Source organism: Hippopotamus amphibius, chromosome 16 (assembly GCF_030028045.1).
Source record: "Hippopotamus amphibius kiboko isolate mHipAmp2 chromosome 16, mHipAmp2.hap2, whole genome shotgun sequence".
NCBI classification, from domain to species: Eukaryota; Metazoa; Chordata; class Mammalia; order Artiodactyla; family Hippopotamidae; genus Hippopotamus; species Hippopotamus amphibius.
This window is the reverse complement of record NC_080201.1, coordinates 32,911,446-32,920,411: the sequence shown is the minus strand read 5'-3', so window position 1 is coordinate 32,920,411 and position 8,966 is coordinate 32,911,446.

Below are 8,966 nucleotides of genomic sequence, written 5' to 3'. Positions count from 1 at the left end.
AGAATGGTAGTAACTCAGGATGGAGAGATGGTCAAGGTTCACACTATATAAAGCCTTTTAGGTCATTATAAGGATTTGGGATGTTAGGCTATGTGAGATTTTAATAAAGTGAAAGGAAGACTCAATCTTATAAAAATAATATCTGTAATCCATTGGACCTTTATGTGCAAAGCACTGTGCTGGATAACACCACATCTCCATTATCATACTACCTCCTTGCAAAGAAAGGGTTATCATCTCCTTTTAAAGATAAGGAAAGAAGCTCTGAGTAAGATCACAGAGCTAGCAAGTAATGAAGGCAAGATTCATATTCAGACTTCAGTCCATCTAGCTCCAAAGTCAAACACTGCCCACAACCCCACACTGAGTCCCATCATCTGTACTTTTTTATTTTCCACAAAAATATTAAAGAACTACTAACACACATATACCATATTATTACCCTTAGTGACTATATAAGAATGTTTATTGATAGTGGATAGAGTTCTCTTTATCCCCTGAAACTGGTTAATAACTATTTTACATCAAACTTTCCCAGTTCGAATTACTCTATGGCCTCTGTCTCCTGGCTGGACCCGGACGAATACCCACACCATTCACAGCCACATCCCCCATGTCCTGCCTGCAGGGTCATATGGTTCACTTGGTGTAATAAAGGCTCTAAAAAGTACCAGTTCAATTTTGTTTAACTATCAATAACTTTCTCAGGTTTATTTGACCATGAGATTTTTTAATAGCTGAATACCTGTTACTCAAGTACCTTAAAGTGCACAGGATTCCACAGCTCAGTTTCAGAAATGCTGCTTTGGGGACTCGTCACTAACCTAATTAATGTTTCTTATGAAGGTAAAAGTGCTCACAGCCTCCAAAGGTACTAATTTTAATTTAATACATTATTGAATATCTAAAATGTTCAGGATACAGAAAGCTTAACAATAAATGTAAATGTAAATGTGAAAGGTGAATGTGAAAAATGCCATAGAGAATTTTTGGTGGAAAAAGAGAGTGAGTAATTCATCTTGACTAGAGGAAGTGTCAGGAAAACATGCTTTTTAGAAGCAGGGACACGTGAATTCAATCTTAGAGGATGAGCAGATTTTGACAGAGATGCATACAATGGACTGGGAAAGGGAAGGAAAAACTGACATATGAAACAGGATGAAAAGAGGTCTGAGCATTAGTCAGGACTCATACGCTGCATATGACAAAAGCCAACTCAATGGCTTCAGGAGAAAAGGGAATTTATTGGCTTGAAAACTTGAGAAGTCTGATCTATGCGACAGGCACCTGGATGCAGAGACCCACACCATGTCACCAGACTCAGGTTGACTCTTGCATCTCTTGGCTTCACTGTACTTGGTTGGACATCATTTTCAGCCCTGGAGTGTGTCTCCTAGAGTTAGCTGCGATAAACTAAGGTTTGTTCCTGAACAACCTGAGTTAGAGATTTTTTCCATCCCTAGAGAGCTAGACTGTGACTGAGTCACGTGCCCATCTCTGAATCTATCCCTGTGACCAGTAGCACATGATGCTCTGATTGGTCAGACCTGCTTCACATGTCCATCTTTGGGGCAAGAATGGAGTCAGCAGGACTTCCCTGGTGGCGTGGTGGTTGAGAATCTGCCTGTCAATGCAGGGGACATGGATTCAATGCCTGGTCTGGGAAGATTCCACATGCCTCGGAGCAACTAAGCCCGTGCACCACAACCACCAAGCCTGTGCTCTAGAGCCCATGAGCCTCAACTACTGAGCCCATGTGCTGCAACTACTGAAGTCCGTGCACCTAGAACCTGTGCTCCACAACAAGAGAAGCCACCGCACTGAGAAGTGGGCACACTGCAATGAAGAGTAGCCCCCGCTCACCACAACTAGAGAAAGCCTGTGTGCAGCAACGAAGACCCAATGCAGTCCAAAAATAAAAAATAAAATTAAAAAAGTAAATAGCTTTGTTAAAAAAAAAAAAAAAAAAAGAATGGCGTCAGCCACACCCATAGCACGTAGATAAGGGAGACTCAGGATTCAGTTACTGCAAGAAGAGGAACAGCTACTAGGCAAGCAAAAAACCTTACAGATGCTACTTCACTACGAATATAGGAAAGAATAGATGAAATGATGCTAAACTTGATACTGAGGCTGACGACCCCAAAATTCAGGTGAGTCTTGTCCATACGTGAAATCATGATTTAACTCTTGAAAAATGGAAGAGTCGTAATTCATTCTAAGACACACATCAACTTTCTCAAACTAGCAAAAAGCTGGGTGGGGGTGAGGGGAATCTGTAAGTGTAGATCTAAAGAGAGTTTCATGACAGCAGAAGAGACATCGAGATTTGAAGCTTTTCAAAACTCGTGGGGTTAATTCCACTCTGGTATATTTTGAGCATCTTGACTGATGACACTCTTATGGGGAGGAGGATAGGAACCAAAAGTAGGACAAGATGATAACTGCTTCCTGACAGTGGGTTCATAAAGCTGATATTAGATATTCAGGTGTAATACAAAAATAAGGACAGCAAATATTGCCCCATTTGAATGTTCTTTCTCAATTCCTCATTTACCCAGGAGTCTTAATATTAGATTAACTAACCAAAGATGCCACAATGCTGATGGGCCCTGGTGAGGAACTGCTAACAAGATGTGAACATGCTTAATAAAATGACCAACTCTTGCTGATATAGAGCCAACTAATTACCTGCCACAGAGCCAGGCTGTGTTCTCCCGGATGGAATTGATAGCAGGCTGTCAGTGTGAGAAGGGACAAAAAAGGCAGTTCAGGGTTGAGGAATAAGAAGAAAGGGTTGATATATTACAGTGGACACCGTTACTCTACATCAAATTATCTTGGTTTGCCAAGAGTCACACTGTCAGCCAAGTCCAAACTAGTATTTTTAGGGAAATCTAGAGTGACTTAGAATCCCATCCACATACCAAATATTGGAGAGGGGGTGGTGAAAGCTTTTTAAGGTTTGGTTTTCAGGAACAGAGAAAAGAGGAAGTACACTAGTGTTGTAGAACTCAATTCAAAAAATGTATCTTTTTGCAGATATTCCTTACTTTGGGGCCCTAAAATATGCATATGCTACATTCCTGGTGTACAGAGATTCCTTCTTACAAAAAAATGTCCATTGGGAAACCTCTGCATGTTGCATTGCTATTAAGTTGAAGATCACAGAGTTGCAAATCTTCTTGTGTTTAAGATTGAAGTTTAGCTAGAGATTTCTGGTTAAGTTAAAAAAAATAGGCAAGTAACATGACCACTAGAGTCTGACCCTTTAGCAAGAACATTCATGTGCATTTAGTAGACTCACCTCACTTAAGTAGGCAGAATCTACCTCCCAATGCCTGGGAATTAAGAAACGTTGAATGAAAACAGAACAAGTCACTGACTAGGTGCTCAAGTCAAAGCATTTGGCCTGCTGGCCTTTCTTGACCCAGCTGTCAAACAAGGGATCATGGTGCTTTTTTTTTAGCCACATGTTTATCTCATACATCAATGTTACATCCAAAGATGAACATTCATTCTCACACAAAGGGGATATTGACCAAGAGAGCCTGGGGCATTGGCTACTTTCTGAAAATAAAATGATAGGAAGCAAAATAAGGCAGCAGACACATAATAATAGGTCACATAGGTCTGCAAAACAATAGCTACAGTTTGTTCATTTGCTTAAAGGGTCAAAGTCCCTCATTTATCATGTTTTTCTCCTTTCCAGGGCAAATGAATGGGGGGCATACTATACAATGGAATCTTCTTCAACCAGCCAGTGAGTTTATTCCATTAGCTCATCTACTTCATATTCATCGGTAACTCCTTCCATCCTCTGACTTCAGCATGTAAAACCCTTTGGCTGGTCCCTCAAGACACGGTATATTTCCATATTAGTAGCCTTTCATTGTAAGTAATAAAAACTAACTCCGATAAATGTAAAGACAAAAGAGAATGCATGAGGCTTATTTATGGATGAAGAGTTGAACATTCACAAGAATTTGGGAAGGAAGATCCAAGCCTACTATGGAGATCCCATAGAGGAAGTTCCCAGACCTTCTCTTAACAAGTGTTTTTTAAATCAACAGAATGATAGGAATCATTTTAACAAGAGTACTTGTTGAAACTCTGATTCTTGGGTCCTGTCTGGACCTACTATATCGGCATTTTTCAGGGAGTAGCCTGGAATCTGCTCCTTTAACAGAAAAGACCAAGAAACACTGAAAAGTGGTCATATGAATTCCACTCCATTGACCCTCTGGCTCTGTTCCAACTGACAGTTCCAAGAAGGGATAATCTGATTGGCTCACCCGGGGACAGGTGTCTTTGATCCATCAACTATGACCAGAAGGGCTGTGTCAGAGGACCCTGTCCAATGCATCAAGAGGCAGTTCCAAAGAAGGAGAAATCATCAAAAGCAGGGAAACCAGCACTAAGTCATTCTATTACCAATAAAGTAAGCCAAAGCATGTAGAAATTCATTATCAGATCTTTACAATTCATTTAGAGTTCTGAAATATTATATCAACAATTTTTTAAAATTATGAAACATAACTGTGCTGGAAAGTTGGAGGAGATGTCCCATTTGCAAATCCAACCTGGATTAGGAGTTTGGACGGAGCAAGTAGAAGTAAATCAAAACATAGAGCTTTACAGTGACAAATGCAACATCAGGGACATCACTTATGTTGTGGAGGGCCAACTCCTCTTCCCAATCCCCAGGCCCACACCCTGAAATATTCACAAATAGGAATGCATCCCTATTGTGCTACACAGAAAGCATCAAGTCAGTGGACAAGCTTGGGACAGCCCCAACACCCCACTCTTAGCTGGCTTTAGGGATGTTACCATCCATGTCTTCTGCTCTTCCCCCAGGAGGCCCCACAGTGACTGATTTTGCCAATAATGGCAGCTTTACAGTCTTCTTTGTCCGTGAGGTCTTAGTCACTGCGAACATTCAATAGATGGCTTTGCTGCAGGCATACTTTCAAATGCCAGAAAAACATCAGACAGTGTTGGATGTTTGGAGAGCTATTGTTCAGAAGATTAAGTGGTGTCCCATGTTCAATCATTCATTCAACAGCCACACAGGGAAACTAACGGGAGGAGGCAAGTGAGGTGTGGGTGTTTCAGTGGATGTTGCAGGGAAGAATGTCTCCCCTCATTTTATATGTAAAACCAAGGACAGGGAATCTGAACAATCAGCAGGTCGTATGGCCTCACTTTGAGGGATAGGCTATTGGAATAGACTCTAGGCAGTGTCCTCACTTAAAAGGCAGGCTCAGGGCAAGAGAGGATACATTCCCAAAGCCACAAAACTAATTTTGGCACACACCAAAAGCAAGTGTACTCTTTCCCTGGGCTCCTGCTAGATGCTTTGTATCAGCCAACACTCTCAGGAGAATTTCCTTTGCAGAAAGTATTTCAAATGCACTGTTCATACCACCCAGCCCAGCGTGCACTTTCTCCTTTCAGCAACAGTACTCTGGTTTTCATAGGAGAACCACCTCTCCCTCTTCTCAGTCTATGCATTGATACTTCTTAGGGGAGTTGAATCCATCTTCTTCAGGGATCAGGTAACCTGAGCTTAACCAATCATAGCAGGATATTACGGTAGTCCACAGTGATTGGTTTATGCTAGGGCACAAGAGCCAATCAGAATCAACTTAACACAATGAGATTTTCCTGGGATGGTGAGAGAGAATATCCTCTCTTCTGTTGCAAATGTCAGCAGTAAGGATATTGTGAGCTGGTACTCCCAAGAGTCAATGAGTGAACCCTGAGGATGCAGATGGCACCATAGATGGCAGAGCAAAGGCACAGAGAAAATGAGCCCTGACTTGTTGATGGCTTGTTTGTGCTCTTGGCACCAGCTGAGCCTGAAGCCAGTCCTGTCCCTGGACTGTTCAGTTACTCTAGCAAAATAAATTCCCTTATTTTCCCTTAGCCAATTTGATTTGGGTTTTTATCCTTGCAATTGAGAGTTCTAATTAAAACAGGAATAAACAGAATAGTGCATTGTGTTAATTCTATTTCTTTAAAAACTATCTATTGAGCACCTGCTGTGGGCATCTAAAGAAGTAGAAGGCATTGTCCTTCCACCAAAATTTGCTGCGTCACTGAAGGAAAAAAATGTTCATACGTGCATAAGATATGGATTTACGTCTACTTAAACAATGAAAAGGGTTAGCGTATCAAATGATATACAAAAGGGTTGAGGTGATACAAAGAGAAAGATCAATATGGAAGGTAAAAGGAGGTTTTCTTAGCGGTGAGATAAGCTGGGTTTCTTTCCCCTTATGGGCCTAGGGGAAAGGGCTTAAGTTTGACATAGCAGTAAGTGTCTTGCTCAACCCCGTAATCCTCTTTGGTGCCACTGAGAAATCTAAGCTGAGTTCAGCTTCCCCTTCTCACGTGCTCTTTGGTAAGTTTGATTTGGGGAACTATCCCAATGCTTCAGAGGCTAGTTCAGATCAGCTGAAGTCATCTTGCCGTCCCTCTGCAATAACTGTTAGGGAATGCACTATTCTTAAATGTCTTATTATTGACTTCTCATGAAATTATCTAGACATCAGCCAACCAACATCTTTAAGCATTTTTGGTGGACCCAGCAATTTTCCTTGGTGGTGAGGGAATACGAATGGTCATGTGTAAGACACGGCCCCTGTATTCCCTGCAATTTAAAATCAAATTAAAAGAATCTTTAGTACTTATTTGGCATTAACTAAAGTGCAGTGGTTGGTTCAAGGAGGGGGAAGTCAAAATGTAAGCTCCCTAAAGACAGGGTTTGCATCTGAGGCAATTTACTCCCACTCAGTATAATTCATGGCCTTAGAGAAGGCACACTTAGTGGATGGATGTGGATTAAACAAGGTTTTCTGAAGGTTTGCTGAGAGTAATATTTGGAAGATACAAGCCAGGATGATGGGAAGTGCTCTACTTCTACTTCTAAGATTCCATCATATGAGAAAATATGCTAGACTGTCATTGAAAGACTGGTTGATTAGCTTGGCTGAATTTCCAAAACATTCTGTACATTCACAAGTGAGTGAAAGATGGTTTATGAGATGCTAAGTTCCTCCATATTGGACTCCAAAAGCATTTGTCCTTTCTAACCTTTAACTTTTCCCTTCTTATTACAGATCAGAAATCAGGGCAAAGATTGGACAAGTAACTGGGACATAATTGCCTCAGGTAAAGGAAGTCAGAAGTCTTAAATGCCAAGTGACTTTCTCCTGCTGTGGGAATTTCCCTGGGTCATCTTACTCTCACATACTATATTCTATCCAATGCCTGAACTACCATTACCCTTTCACAGTAAATCATCCTAGCATATTGGAATGTCCCCCATTGCCCAAAGTGCTTGGGTAGAGTGAGAATATGTGTGTTCAGCCTACCTTTCTATGTGTCCAACATTCTATTACAGACTTACCAAACTGTTTTATAATTACTTTCGTCCATAATTGCCTAGATCTCCTTGCTTCTGCCCCTGCGGCCCTATAGTTTATTCTCAACCCAGAATGATCTGTTTCAAACATGTCAGATTGTGTCATTCTACTGCTCACTCTGTTTTTCACTCAGAGGAAAAGCCCAAGTCCTAATGACGGCCTAGAAGATCCTATACCAGTTATTCTCAGGGGAATAGGAAATTAACAAAACCTAGGGAGGCTTAAAATAAACAAACAAAACAACATCTATGCTGCACCCCAAACCAAGTACACCAATCACTGGAGTTATTTGTTCCCCAGGTGGTTTATTTTTTGTTATTATTAGGATGAATTTTGAACATACACAAAATTAGAAAGTACACTGACATCCACGTATCCATAATTCAGCTCCCACATCTCGCAACCCATGGCCAAAGATGTTCTTTCCACATCCCCATCCACTTTCCTCGTCTTGCATTATTATGGAGCAAATCCCAGACATCATCTCATCCTATCTATAAATATTTCAGTATGTAGCTTGAAAAGTGAAGGACTCATTTTTTTCCAACCATAAGCACAATATCATGATCACACTTAAGGAAAGAAACTAATAGCTACTGTGAGGACTGAGAACCACCACCCTACACGGCCTGACTCCCTGCTTCCCGCTTGGACTCCATCTGCTTTCTTCCATGCTCATTCCCCTCCAGCCACACTGGCCACCTTGCAGCATCTCAGACACACTGACTGTCTAGGGTCCTTGCACTTGCCATCCTCCCTGCCTGGATGCTTATCCCCCAGATGGACATACATCTTTTTCCTTTGCCCATCATCACTCTTTCTGTGAGGCTTTCTTTGACTACTCTGTTCACAACACAGTCCATCCTCTACCCTCCCTATCCCCCTTCCCTGCTTGTCTTCATCCATTGCATTTGGTACCCAAATTCTTATTGAATTAATAAAACCATATCCCCCATCACAATAAAATTCTATGAGAGAAGGCACCATGTAAATATTTGCTGAACAAATGCATGAGTGAATGACTTCAACTGGGTAATATTATGCCTATCTGTGAACCGATGAGATGGTGGGATAAAGGGTAAGAAGTAAAATAAATAGATACTTTATTTCATAAAGCTTAGAGAAGGTCCATAAAATTTGTAAACATTAAAAGGTAAGAATGATTAATAGGTAACGCATTCACAGGGAGCTATTAATGGAAGCTAGGGTGTTGGAAATAAAATTCTAAGCTCTGACGTTAACATCAGAAAGGACAACTGTTCTATTTTATGAACAGTCCCTTGGGCTGCTTGTATCAGAGAATTAAGCCAGGTTGGTAAAAAGGGACACCATACAAGACAGTCATAAAGAAAGAGTTGGGACTTCCCTGGCAGTCCAGTGGTTAAGACTCCATGCTTCCACTGCAGGGGGCACAGGTTTGATCCCTGGTTGGGGAACTAAGATCCCGAATGCTGTGTGGTGCAGCCAAAAACAAACAAAGAAAGAAACACCAGTTGCAATATATTGATCAAGCTTAGCAGTACCTAAATACAT